This window comes from Oryza glaberrima, chromosome 5, assembly GCF_000147395.1.
Source record: "Oryza glaberrima chromosome 5, OglaRS2, whole genome shotgun sequence".
NCBI lineage: Eukaryota > Viridiplantae > Streptophyta > Magnoliopsida > Poales > Poaceae > Oryza > Oryza glaberrima.
In genome coordinates, this window is record NC_068330.1 from 14,874,949 (window position 1) to 14,888,995 (window position 14,047).

Genomic DNA, 14,047 nt, shown 5'->3' on the forward strand with positions numbered 1-14,047 from the left:
GATTTGTTTAATAAAATTCTATATACAAAATATTATTTTAACCAAAAGCACCATTTAGTGTTTTGGAAAGCCTGCTCATGAAGAATGAGAAAGTTGTTGTTCTAACAAGCTAAAACTAACTGAGCCTAAGTCCACTCCGACGGTAATAAACCTAAGCAAGTTACACGATATATGATACCTCCGTTATTTCATAGGTGGCGCTGCTAACTTTCGGTATAATGTTTAATCAATCATCTTATTAAAAAAATCAGTGTAGATATGAAATACTCCCTCCGTTCCTAAATATTTGACGCCGTTGATTTTTTTAAACATGTTTGATCGTTCATCTTATTAAAAAATTTAAGTAATTATTAATTATTTTCCTATCATTTGATTTATTGTTAAATATATTTTTATGTATACATATAGTTTTACATATTTCACAAAAGTTTTTGAATATGACTTACAGTAAAATATGTGCTAAAAAGTTAACGGTGTCAAATATTTAGAAACAGAGGGAGTATAATTCATATTTAAAGTTTTTTAATGGTAAAACATGTCATAACAAAATAAATAGTATTTATATAAATTTTTTGAACATGATAAATGGTCAAACATCATCTTAAAAAGTCAACAATATTTAAAAACCAGAGAAATGGTGAAATGTCATCTATTAAAAATCAAAGAGTACGATATTTGACTGGCACTCCGAACCACCGTCTAAAATAACTCAATTACTAAATTGTTTTTCAATTTAAGGTTTGTTGGTTTCGGAGCCAACTTTCGCCTGCCAATATAAAATTTGTGCTATTATAGGAAAAAATTGGTAGCATACCAAATACCTACGTGATACTATTAAGTTATCAATATTTTTGTAGGGCACAAGTTATCTTCAATCCAAATAAGCCCTTAACTTAAACTGAGAAACCTATTAATCGAATGTGTGAGGAAACTACAAATGACACCGAATATACTAAAAGAGATGAGGTCGTCGATATCATATATGTGGTGATAGTCACATGTTTTACGTGCGTGCGATGTACGAAAACCTATCATTGCGCGCTACACATTTATTTATTATGTAATTACCAATACCAGTACTATATAATTATTGATTGAAATTTTTAATTATTAATACCAGTTTCATTATGTCCTAAATTATTGGCCTAATTTTTTTTCCTTTTTCATTCTTCTCCTCTCCTCTTCTCAGTCTCTCTACTATTATAAAAATTTATAAAAATTTAAGATGTTTTTGCCACTAATTTGGGCCATCGCCTCTTTCATCAGCTTCATCCGATTCCCCATTTTCGAACGCGCTGCTTCCATCGCTTCGCAGTCGGATAAGATTTATGAGTAAAACTAACAAGCTATTAACAAATTTAACTGGCACGGTTTGTGGGCAGCAACGATAAGAGCCCAGGGCCCTAAGACACAGCTAGGATGCGGTCGGGCACGACGGGCACGGGTAGTGACTACCCATGCCCGTGCCCGCGAGGTAATTCATGCCTGCGGGCATGCCCCTTACTACATGACCGACAATTCTCCACACGCAGAGACAGTCAACAATACAAACATTATAAGTTCAACAATAAGACAACTTCAAATGTCATACTTTAGCACAATTACATAATCAACAAACTTCAATTACACAAGTTTCCTCTTCTTCCTATTCAGCTTGTTTTGCAGTTGGGGATGCATCTACAGAAGCCTGTGAGGCTTGCTCACGCCGATTGCTGCTGACCGGTGGAGTAGCACACTGGCTGCTACTGGCCGAAGTAGCCATTGGTTCAAATCACTACCAATTAATCAAATCGGAAATAACAGATCAATGTCAGTAGGTACTAGATCGAAAAAATAAATAACTAGATCTAGAGTAGGGGAGAAGGGGGATACCTTGCTCAGCGCAGGGGAGGACGTTGCCGGCCGGAGGGGAGCTCGGCGGCTCGGCGCAGAGGAGGCAGTGGCGACCGGAGGTGGGAGGCGCGACTGGAGGGAGGCGCGGTTGGAGACGTTGATGACCGGCCGGAGGGGAGCTCGCGCAGACGGGTAGGAGGCGAGGCGACAACGGCTAGAGGGTGGAGCCGCCGGCGACGACCTCCCGTGGCGCCCCTCCCAGCGGCGACCTGACCTCCCGCGCGGACCTCCCGTGGTGCCTATGGCACCCCTCCCAGCGGTGACCTCCCATGGCACGGTGGCGCCCCTCCCATGTCCGCCTGGAGCCCCTCCCGGCGGCAACCTCCCGCGTCAGCTTGGCGGCTGTGGAGGAGAAAAGTCGAAGAGAAGGAGATGCGGCGGCTATGAAGGGAAGAGAAGAAAATTCTAGGGTTTTTTAGATGGTGGTTTTTATAATAAGTTGATTGAGGGCCCACATGTCAGTTGATGTTCGCGGGTAAATAGGCGAAGCGGGCATGGGTAGTGACTACCCATGCTCGTGCCCGTGTGCCCGTTTGTTACAAGTTTTGACCCAATAAGAAATCTATAGGTACTAAATAGAGAACAAACCCAACTCTATTAGGGTTTTTATCCACGGGTAAACGGACAAACAGGTCAAATTGCTATCCCTAGACACAGCCCACGAAGTCATTTGCACGGCCCACCATTTGCTACGTGTGCAGGTTATACAAAGACAATAACACATGGTGTGCAGTTATACGTGGAATTCAAAGTATTTCTTTTACCAAATTTTCACTTTTTCCCTACTAATCTTTACCTTTATTTAAAAATTTAGAAAAATATCATTATCTATTAAAAAATCGAAATGTTTATGTCTGCTTGTCTGTTTTGTCTATCGCTACCGGTGCGGTGCGAGATAGGATTGGATCACTCCCGCGCCGCCACGCGTGTGTCCATCTCATATCACACATACGATAATTAGTCTATCGTGCGCCTGTCTCCGTGCCAGCAAGAGAAAATAGGAACCCCGAGTTACGCATATGCATAACGCCTGATGGTTCGACCACCACCATCCAGGCATCCACTGTGAGTAGTGTGTGTACATCGCACATATGATAATCACATATTCACGTCGGGCAACTGAAAGAGAATAAGTACATACATAAATCTCACATCAACACATAAATCTCACATCAACAGCCATGATTTTTTTTTCTCTTTTAATGAAAGGCATTAGTCTTGCTGTTATGGAAATCAAGGGTCAATTCATTCTATGGACCAAACTTATGGTAGATGTCATGCAAACTAGACCGCATGACTTCACCCGTTGTAATGCACGGACATTTCTCTCTAGTTTGATAAAAAAAAAATGTCAGATTTAGCCATCAACGCTTGCATCTAAGCTATAGTAACTAGATCATGTGCTCGAACTCTCCAGCTATCGTAATATATATTAGTAGTACTAGAAAATAAAAATGGCGAAGCCGATTGGGGCACTCTCTAGTTAACCTGTGCATACTATAATTTTACTCTCCATTTCAAATATAGTAACTTCTAGCGTGAAATTTTTGTTCTAGAATATAGCAACTTCTTAACACACTCTCTAACCTCTCTCTTTAAAACCAACAGGAGCACTAGTATTTCATTGAGAGAGGAGAAAAAAACACCATTCTTCTTGGGTTTAGGTGAAACAAAGCGGGTTCACAGATATTTACATCAGGGACCTCGTCTTAAGCATTGGGGAGGCTATCCAGGAAGAAATTTTAAGTTTTTGAAACACCGTATATATGTAACTTTTACTTATATGTGATCCCCTAACTTCCGCTGAGCAACGCCCTCCTAGCACTACGCCAGGACAGGGTTTTAGTAACACCATTTTGTGTTACTGGATGTCAAATAATGTGTTACAAGGATCTACAGTAACACATTGATGAACTGTTACTATAGGCTATGTTACTACAGTACAGGCTATTGTAACACCTCACAATGTTCCTGTAAGTAAAAAAAGGAGTTACAGCAGTAAAAAAAGGAGTTACAGCAAAGCTATAGCAACATGCATTTATGTGTTACCATAGACCATAGCAACACCTTTCTCTCATTGTACCAACACTATTAGTAACATCCTTTTCTAATTTTGGTAACATATTTGTAACATCTTTTTTCCTATATTGCAACATATGATTATATGGAATTCTATGGGAGCTGGTATAGTGCATTTCATACAATATCAATAAATTTAGAGAGATTGATATATGATGTTTCAAAACTACAGAAAAAGGGAAAAGGCATAAATAAATACACAACAGAGAAAATAATCATGAGTTGACTAAACTGATTATAATATATTTCATTGCAATAGAGATTTACATTAATACCGTTTACATCATTCCCATTACATCCAAAACAAACAAATTCATAGGCATGTCTTGTAAAAAGAAGAAAACATTTAAACTTCCTACTAGCAAATATATGGAATTCTTGTCCTGTTATCCTTGCTTTTTGTCTTCATCAAGTCCTTGTCTCTCGATCAGATATCAAAGACGTGATAATTCAACCATTAGTATTTAGAGCTTGAACAATAAATTTCCTGTTATCCTTCATAAACCATTAATGTTTGCTGCTTGGCTTTGTTTTATGCATCCCATGAGCAATACATATGTGTCAGATTGCTTCGAGGAACGTGCAATCGTGGCCACATTTTGGATATGGACTTGTCAATATGAAGCAACTCCTGAATCACTTGCTTCTTTCTTTTACATTGGAGTACCTGCAGGGAATATAATGGTGTACCAAAACATGAAGATAAAATATCCATCATCTTTCACAATTACGATAAATGTCAAATAAAAAACATCAATATCTCACTTTAATTAAAATGGATCAGATTGTTTGGTCTCTAAAGTTCCTGTAAATTCTGTAGTTGTTCATTTTTTCTACTGTTCTTGATCATGATCGTTCCAATTATGTGAAGTAACTGAGAAGAGCGATAAACCCCAAATTTTCTCTGCATTTGTATTTATATATTGTTACTGATCAGGGTGTTTAACACACAAACGTTGGGTACTGGTACAAATGTGATACAATGGATTATAACAGAAAGACAAACCATACCCTTGAAATGAAGTTCTTGAAGATTTCGCCATCTTCTATTGCCATCCTTTTTAATTCGCAGCTATGAACATATAGAATAATTTAGTGCCTTACAGGTGTTGTGCTAAAAAATAAAATCCTTTGACATATTCTAATTCAAACCACATTTTCTAAACTATCTAACATAGTAAAAAGAATTAATACATTGTCATACAATGGTCAGTACCAATTTTGGACAGAGTGCTTTCTGCACACAAAATGCATCTTGCCTGACCACCACCATCTCTTATTTATCAGGTATGCTGTTAGAGGCAGAGGATCTCCTCAAGAGTACCCTCTTTTCTTCTTCCTGAAAGGAGCGAATTAGCTTGCCAGAGAACTGGGTGCTCTTAACTCATGTAGATGTACTTCATATATGCAAAGATAGTTAGGCAAATAAAAGTGTGTTTATCAGAGTTTAACAATAATCCCAGAATTTAAAAATCTGCTCAACAAATGTTTTGTCAGGTACCACCAATGATTCCTAATAAACGCCAACAGAAATTCAGTCAGTATTTTTTTATCATTATCACTTACTTCCTCCGTTTCACAATGTAAGTCATTCTAGCATTTGCCACATTTATATTGATATTAATGAATCTAGATAGATATATATGTCTAGATTCATTAAAATTAATATGAATGTGGGAAATGCTAGAATGACTTACATTGTGAAACAGAGGGAGTAATTCAATTGCAAGCATATTGCCAACGATGAAACATGTGGCACCATAAATAAAATCTGTTCAGTCAAAGAAGACAAAATAAACTGCAGAATTAAACCACAAACAGTAACCGAATACCCTCTAGAATAAAGTTGCAAATGTCCATAGTTTATCAAGAAAAAAGGGCAATGATATGATTAGAAAGGAGCGTGCATTATGTTGCGGCCTTGTGGGAAGGGGAAAACAGACCCATCTTCCTAAGATATATATGTGTTTTTAACATTAACTTCTAAGATAGATAGATATGTATGTATGCATATGTTTTTAACAGAAGCTTATATTTATGTTTTTAACATAAAATTCTAAGATATATTTATGTTTTTAACAGAAACTTGTTAGCAAATGCCATTACAAAGTAAGCACCACATTTTTCCTGATAGATAATATGTTGGTGAAGTGCAATATACCATACAACATTAGGCAACTAGCAAGGCTTTGTAACAAGCGAATCATGAATAGATAATAACTAGAAGAATTAACATACCAAAAGGCTGCAGAAGATGTTTGGGATCAGTAGTCACATGAGCACTCCAAAACCATAGAATGAGCAAACCGTAGATTAGAATCTATCATCAGATGGATTTAATGAGCCACTACTGAAAGTGTACATGATTAATATAAAACAAGAACAAAAACAAAGTCCATCATGAAGCACCTAGGTAAACAACAGAACTCGTCCAAATTGGTTTTATAAAGACTGCTTCCCTTTGTTGTCCTGCTGTTGGCCTGTATGGACATAAGAAAAAGAGTAATTTCAATGTAGCTGATTGTAGTTGCACCTTCATGCAGATTATGGTGTCTTATAGCAATCTAATGAAATACTAAATGGTATCAACACTGATATGTTCTTATTCTCTCAATAAAAATCAGCTGTGCTTCAAGGATTAGGTGACATAGGAGGAGAGACTTCCATGATGCTACAGAAAACAAACCACAGGAACAAACACACCAAAAGTTCAACTCTTACATTTTGCTAGTTCCTTTTCTGTAGCAGCGGCCAGATGCTTGAGTTTTGCGGCCTGAGCGAACGTTGAGGGCCTGCAGCACAAGCAGCTACAGAATCAGATATAGGGGAGAACAAAAACTGGTTTTAAGAACAACTACACCAAAGTCACTGAATCCTAGGGGAGAGAGGAGGAGAAGGGTAAACAAATTGCCTATGTTGACAGTGCACTAGCCTCCTTAAGAATTTGCATTATTTCCAGCCGTAACTTGAACTGCTCATCAGTAATCGGTTCACTCTGTAAATCAGGAATCATTACTGCAATGCAATTAACAAAACACAATCCACTAATCAAGTAACCAACATCTTCCCTTCCCTGAATAATCTATAAACCCGTCAATTTAGCCCAAGATGGAATCTTTTCCGCCCTAGAGAACGAAATCAATCCATCGATGTGGAAGGGGAAAAAATGAGAGAGATTTCGAGCTGCCTAATTTCTTGGTGAGATCGAGGACACGGTCGAGCATCTGCAACACCGAGATGGGGAGGAACACAAAAGCCACCGACATGGTTAAGCAACAAAATAAGCGAATAAAATAAAGAAGTACGGGGATGCGGTCGAAGTAGAGGAGGCGGCAGGGGCAGAGCGGACACAGTCCCGGGGCTCTGTGATATGGAGAAGGCGCCGCCGGGATGGGGAGGAGACGGCTCGGCGGCGGTGGCACAGTAGCTGGCACAGAACAGAAAATTCATCAAATACATGAGGTCATAGGAAATTTGTACACCAAAGAGCAGATCAATCCATCCAATTAAACCCTAGTTCTTCAGACACTGAGAAATAAGCATGAAAGATTTCGTGATAAGAGGCACAAACCTATTGAAACTTCAAGCAAGCTCACCATGGGCACGCAACAAGGATGCAGCAATCAAAGAGGGTCTGGATCTTCGCGTCTGCGAATGCAATCTGGGGTCTTGATAAAGGGGAGATGCCGGGTTATGGGGATAACCATCGCTTGATATGCTTGGGCAGTTGCAAATTCGAGATTGGAGGAGATGGGAAGGGAGCTCGGAGGTGATGGGGAACCCAGGCGCGGCGTCCTGCTCGTCCACGAGAAAAGAGGAATTCGGGTTATGGTGGCAGTTCTTGTAGAGAGAGATTAGAAGGTTGGGAGCGTATCCTATGCACACATGCCCTTACATGTACACACCGTGTACACCAACTAAAAATTATCACAAAAAATTCTAGGAAAATTCATACATATACTTTCAATAGTATTACATCTACGTGCAAAGTCGCATCTTCAAATTCATTCTACATAGAGAATAACAAAAAAGATAAAATTCTGACAAAATTGCAACCTTAAAACTGTCAGATTTTTTGTTTTTTTTTGTTACGGCTAAACTATAATGAATTTGACGTTAAGATTTTAACCCTAGGTGTAATACAATTGAAAGTATGTGTATAATTTTTTCTAGATTTTTTGGTGACATTTTTTAGTTGGTGTGCACATGTGTACACGTGAGGGCCTGTGTGCATAGGATATGTTGCCTAGAAGGTTAGTTAGATATGAGATTTACTGCTTGGGTAATATTTGGAGGGAAAAAATTGGAGATTGGCGGGGGGGGGGGGGGGGGGGGGGGGTTTCTTTTAGATATTGGCGCGTAGTATATGCAGCCGAATTGTGCGGTAAAAATTGCGAAGATTGTTCCCTCTTAAAAAAATCCATTATATTTTTTTATTTAAGAAACTGGTAAGATATTTTTTTTTTGAGATTGACACGATACTTTTGGAAAAGAAATAAGACATCACATATTGTTTTTTTAAAAAAAAAATGGTGTCCACGATTAATTTTCATATATGTAATGTGAGACACCGTCCCGTGAAAAAAAGATGATTGATTTCCTCGTGGTTGTCTTTAGTGTGAGTTTCACCATAATTATTAAAATAAGTTCACCAAATCTAATACATCTATGAGATTATGATATTACATTTGCAAGACAATGGAAATATCATCTTTATATGATGAAACTGTATTAAAATTCAATTAAATTTGTAAAGTTTAGGCATTTTTAATCCAAACCATGAACATTTCAAGTTCCAACGATTAAAGGGAGTGAATGATTATGCTCGCTTAATTCACATATTGTTATGATCTGCTCCCCTGTATGTTTACGTGCCACATTAATCGATCTCCTCATGTTCCCATGTATCGTATCATATTTGTCCATTATACGTACTTCCTCCGTTTCATATTATAACACTTTCTAGCATTGGCCACATTTATATAGATATTAATGAATCTAGACACACATGCTCACATTCATATAGATGTTAATGAATTCTAGACACATAACATCTAGTCTTATAACCTGAACGGAGGTAGTACGTTCTAATAAGTCATCCTCATATTTGTCCTACTCTCACATGTCTCATGCGTACTTTATCCGGAACAACTTTTATTAGACCCGAACATGCTAAGGTAGTAGGTAGCCTACAACTCCAATAACTCCGCTATCAACGCCAAAACCAAATATATCATGTCTAATTTGGATAAGCTAGAATATTTAGTCACATAGTTATGTTACCACTCTCTAAATTCTCCTTGGAAAATAATAATTTTTTTGTGTATTTCAAATAAAAGCTTATGTACTTTTGTTGATACATCATGATATGGTTTTATTATAAGTTAGTAGTACGGAAAATCTTGATAAAATTATAAATAGCATTAATTTTAAAGAAATTAGAGTAAATTTCACAATGGTCTGCCTTTTCTTACCAATGTTTTACATTGCGCTAGGGTTAGGTCAAAATTTTCACTTAACACCATATATATTTGCCAAGAGTTGCACTTTGGGCTAGGCTCCAGGATTTGAGCCCATCTGGATGAGCAGACATCTTCTCCCTCCCACAAGGGCATGCGCAACCTCGCCGCCGCCACTTCTGTCGCTGGTTGGGAGTTGAGCGCAAGGGGACACGATGGGGGTTAGCCAAGGAGAAGGGCGATGCAGCAGGCACTGCTCTGTTGTTGTTTTCCCTTGCTGTCCAGTAGCTCAAGGGGCTGACGAGATTGGCTAGAGAATAGAGATTAAGCGCGCCGGCGAAGTGAGTGGCGGAGTGGTTATTGGAAGGAAAGGCGTTAGAGTTGGGGACGACGGCCATGGCCATGAAGCTGACGGTGGCAGAATCAAGGTCAATGAAACAACATTAGGGGACAAGTGCTTGTTCTTCTTCCCCAGCTCTAGCATGGGATTGACATGAAGCTTGTTTCGCGTGTGATTGACATATCCAGTTGAATTAGGGGCAGGGCATAGCAAACGGTGGAGAAGCTGTGCTCCAGGGTTGGAAGGAGAGAGGAGGCTCCCAGCTTGCCCATTTATCTCCTAATCTCGCTGACAAGTGAGCCACTGGTCCAAACTGAAATTTTTTGCTGTAAGACCTAGCCTAAAGTGAAAACATTGTCTATAGGATGGTCCAAACTAGAACTTTGGTAAATATAACTAGACCAATGTGCAATTTACTCAAGAAATTAATATGCAATAGGTTATGATTTGATTTAGTAGAAAATAAAATGAACTATCATTTGAAAGTACGATTTTTCTTTTTAATTTTACATGTATTAAGGAATTTATTGATAACATGCTAAAAAACTCTAGTGCATTCCACTTTCAAATAGTCATAACTAATTCATTTCTTTTATCTAAAAAACTAATTTAATTTTTAATTATGGTTCCATCCTGTCAGACTTCCATTTCATCAATTTTTCTCCTTCCTGAAAAAAAAAATCTCTGCCGCTTGTTCGCTCCAAAAATATCATCTTCCCTCGTTTTCTCCCTCAATTTCCCCGCGGGTTTTCTTCTCCTGTTTCGGGAGCGGTTAATAATATCCTTATCGTACCAGACAATAAATCCCATCTCCTTCCCAGTACGCCTCTTCCAATCTCTCCAGTATCTTTCGCCGGCAGCTTCACCGTGGACGGCAGCCGGCCGGCTCCCCCGGCACGGACCCCTGCAGCCTCGGCCGACCATACCCGGTGTGGCAGTTCCTCAGCCCTGGTCGCTTGTCGCCAGAACCCCAGATCCAGTCCGCCCACGCGGTGTGCGCGTCGCAACGTATACGTCCATGGTGTGGATCCCCTATGCGCGCACAGCAGCAGCAGTAGTCGCCTCACCATCGATTTCCTTGGTGATTTTGTTCCTGACGATGAGCAGATCAAGCCCCCGATGTAATCAACTGCAGACGACGGCAGGTTAGCACTTCTTTTTTTTTTTTATCTCCGTTCGTTCCTTGTTCACACAAGCACTTGTGTTGTCAGTGCAAAATCAAGTGTTTGGTTTTTTTAAAACACCAATGCAATCATGTTCTAGTTGTCTAGGTTGTATCTTGTTTCACATCCAAGGTGACTTCTGTGGATATATGCAGGTCCAATTAGCTAATCACAGGAAGGTTAATTGCATCTACTGGCACTGGCAGATGCGATGTGGACATGAACATTTGCAGGGACTGGTGAGAACACTATCTGATCTGGTACAAAAGGGAGATGATTTTTTTAATGGGAAACATAAATGATATGTTAAACTACATTTTTTGTATTCGCTATTAGTTACCCTCTAGTTCATTGTATATAGAATAATGGCCCAGAGTATTCGAGATAAAAGTAGACCATTATTTCAAAGTGCTGTAAATTGATAGCATCTGATCCGACAAACAATAACTCAAATGCCAAACATAGTATTAATCAGTACAACAAAAAAACATTGATTCATCCTACAGTTCTAATACCTCAATTCTTTTTCCGAGTTTCAGTTATAAATGAAAGGGATGGGATAAATAAGCCTATGAACTACTGCTGAACATCAAGCAGGGATTATTTCAATTCCTATAATTCACATTATGTGATCTTCCACCACAAGAAAAAGTACTGTCCTTGTTAAGTGTGCAAAGCCAGGTTGAGATTAAGGACACGCACATACTTTTGCATGTCATTGCTTACACTAAATCTAGTTTCATGCATTAGTAATTTAAAGAACTATGCTCTTCCTTCATTGTTTAAAACTCATTTGTTTGACTGTACACGTTACTACATACTTTCGGATGAATAAAGAACTATATTACTGGGCTAAAAAAATGAGGTGAATGGGCTAGACAGGAACAATGGAAGCGTTTAAAAAGGGAACCAGTGGTGTTAAATGGCTAACCAAGATGCTTATTTTTAATTCTGTCATAGTGCTGATTTGAGTTATGTTTCGTATAGTGTAAAATCTGGCATTTTTTTATCAGAAAATGTGGAATAAAGTATAGACACTTCTATTCTCATCAACAGCCTATCCACCGATAGTCTATCACCGTCTGCTGTTGGATGAGATCAACATTCATGAACAGCACATCTATTTTCTTGGCCGGGTTGTGTCTCTCACAGTTTAGCAATCCTTTCCCATCAGATTGGTTTATTAGCTCTTGATTTTTTTTCCCAACTGAGAAGTATAACACCTTGATGACCACATGATGAGATAGATCTATGTGGTGCATATTTTATTCCTTCATAATAATCAGTGTTATTTACCTTTTCATTTTGGATCATGCACGCTTATCTATATTTATGGAGCTCTCCACTATTTTTTACCTTCAATATGGGAATTGAGTTGTCTTTCTCTAGTAACAAGGTTATTTCTGAAATATGTAAGTTTGCAGCTAGCTTATTGGTTTTCTTTCTGTCGGTAATATTGTCAATTAATTTCAAGCTAGTGGAATGTGCACAAAGTACTTCTATTGCCAGAGCATAAAAAAACCATTTGCAGATCCACATGGAGTTAGGGACATGATACATGAATTTCATATTGTCCCATTGTAGACAATATGGTATTTTGGCATGTCTTCCTGAATAGTCACCAACTATGATAATATAGTAATATGTATTTATTCACGAGCTATATCTATACAACCAATGAAAAAGCGTGCAGCATGAGATGTTTGAAATGTTTTCAGGCTATATTTTCTAGTCCTATTGAGTAAATAAGCAAACATGATCTTCTATCTTTCCATGACATGACATATATAAAAAGACACCACACAGGACCCTTCAGACAAAAAGCAGAAGAGTTCATGAGAGATATACAAGGTCAGAGCTTCATGGAAAAACACGTCTTGGTAAGGTGCCTTATGTGTATCCATAAATTTTGTTTACTTCAAAATTTGATCTCTGCTTTCATTTACCCCTGTTTGCTTGTATGAACTTTTTCTTACTAAAGCTCAAGTTTCATTGCTTTAGCTCATCGCTGACATTTGGATGCAAACGATGATTATTAAAGAACCCGATGATATTTTTCATGAATACCATGTTTAAATACAGTCTTTTTAGATGATGGTATAATTGTTTCGTCGAACATGGCCTATAGCTGTTACCAAGCTTGCATCTCTCTATCTAAGTATACTTCATTAGCTTTCTTTTACAATCTGCCAAGTAAATATAGCACAATGACTTTATGAAATATTTCTGACTTTTGGTTATATGATGATCAATATGGAACAGAGAGGGAGTATCAATATTGGATCTGTTCGGCAGCCGTGGCTACAGGCACAGCCAACAGCTAGCAATAGTGCCGCAAGCAGCAAATGTGTTGTGGCTGCTGCAGCCACAGCCACAGCTTGGCTTTCCAAACACAACACCCATTGTTGCAGGAAGATATTTAGGTGTAAAATTGTCAGTACAAAAGATACATATATTCATCTGTTTGATATCCCTCTGTTTATTTTCAGGTCATTCTTTGGTTTTGTCGAGGTGGCAAATATAAGTGAAGGCTTGTAGATTTTGTTTAGATTAATTTGTTCAGGTCTCTTGGTAGCACACGAAGATATATATTCTTCATAGCCGGCGCTTTTGATTTTGTAAAACCAAATTGATAATTATGTAATCATGTCAACTTTTCTACCCTGTATTTACCATGGTGAATGTATTTTGTATTGATCAACAGATATTGTTCCTTGTTGTTTTGCTACTCTACTAGTGATAAAGAGTGTATAACTAGAATTAAGTCCACTGTTTATGGACAATTATCTGAGATCCTTGAGTACACATGATATGAGAAAAAAAAATCAAAAGTACATGCTGTAGCGGGAATCAAAAGCAGAGTAGCAAGGGTCCTTTGTTTTTTTTTTTAAGAACACTGTACCGGGGGCAAGGTTCCGCACAAATAATTGGGCCTTGTCATTTTGAATTGTTAGCTACGAGTATGTTGCAAGCAATTTTGTATGTGAATATATTTCAAAGATGCTTTTCCCATAACCTCATCTAAACAAATTTGTGCCTCCACTGTGTTATGGTATTTGTAGCACGCATATATGCCTATTCTTTTTTTATCATCGTAAAAAAAATATTGGATA

The 14,047-nt window shown here is 38.3% G+C and overlaps 3 long non-coding RNA genes across 5 annotated transcripts; 1 reads left to right on the forward strand and 2 right to left on the reverse strand.

The window, feature by feature from the left end:
• Window positions 1–1,543: 1,543 nt before the first annotated feature.
• On the reverse strand, window positions 1,544–2,336 carry LOC127774324 (uncharacterized). Its single transcript, XR_008017714.1, has 2 exons — window positions 1,873–2,336; window positions 1,544–1,774 (listed from the first exon to the last, which is right to left on the reverse strand). It is a non-coding gene; the product is annotated as an uncharacterized LOC127774324 (long non-coding RNA).
• Window positions 2,337–4,280: 1,944 nt separating this feature from the next.
• Window positions 4,281–6,766, reverse strand: LOC127774993 (uncharacterized). The gene is made up of 6 exons (XR_008017856.1): window positions 6,694–6,766; window positions 6,382–6,452; window positions 6,211–6,292; window positions 5,189–5,311; window positions 4,984–5,044; window positions 4,281–4,639 (listed from the first exon to the last, which is right to left on the reverse strand). It is a non-coding gene; the product is annotated as an uncharacterized LOC127774993 (long non-coding RNA).
• A 3,763-nt stretch (window positions 6,767–10,529) lies between these two features.
• On the forward strand, window positions 10,530–13,481 carry LOC127774543 (uncharacterized). Of its 3 annotated transcripts, XR_008017767.1 has the most exons (5): window positions 10,530–10,916; window positions 11,090–11,173; window positions 12,730–12,814; window positions 13,197–13,357; window positions 13,424–13,481. It is a non-coding gene; the product is annotated as an uncharacterized LOC127774543 (long non-coding RNA). The 3 variants fall into 3 exon arrangements; XR_008017766.1 differs by having other exon boundaries at window positions 13,197–13,481; XR_008017768.1 differs by having other exon boundaries at window positions 12,741–12,814; window positions 13,197–13,481.
• Window positions 13,482–14,047: the final 566 nt, after the last annotated feature.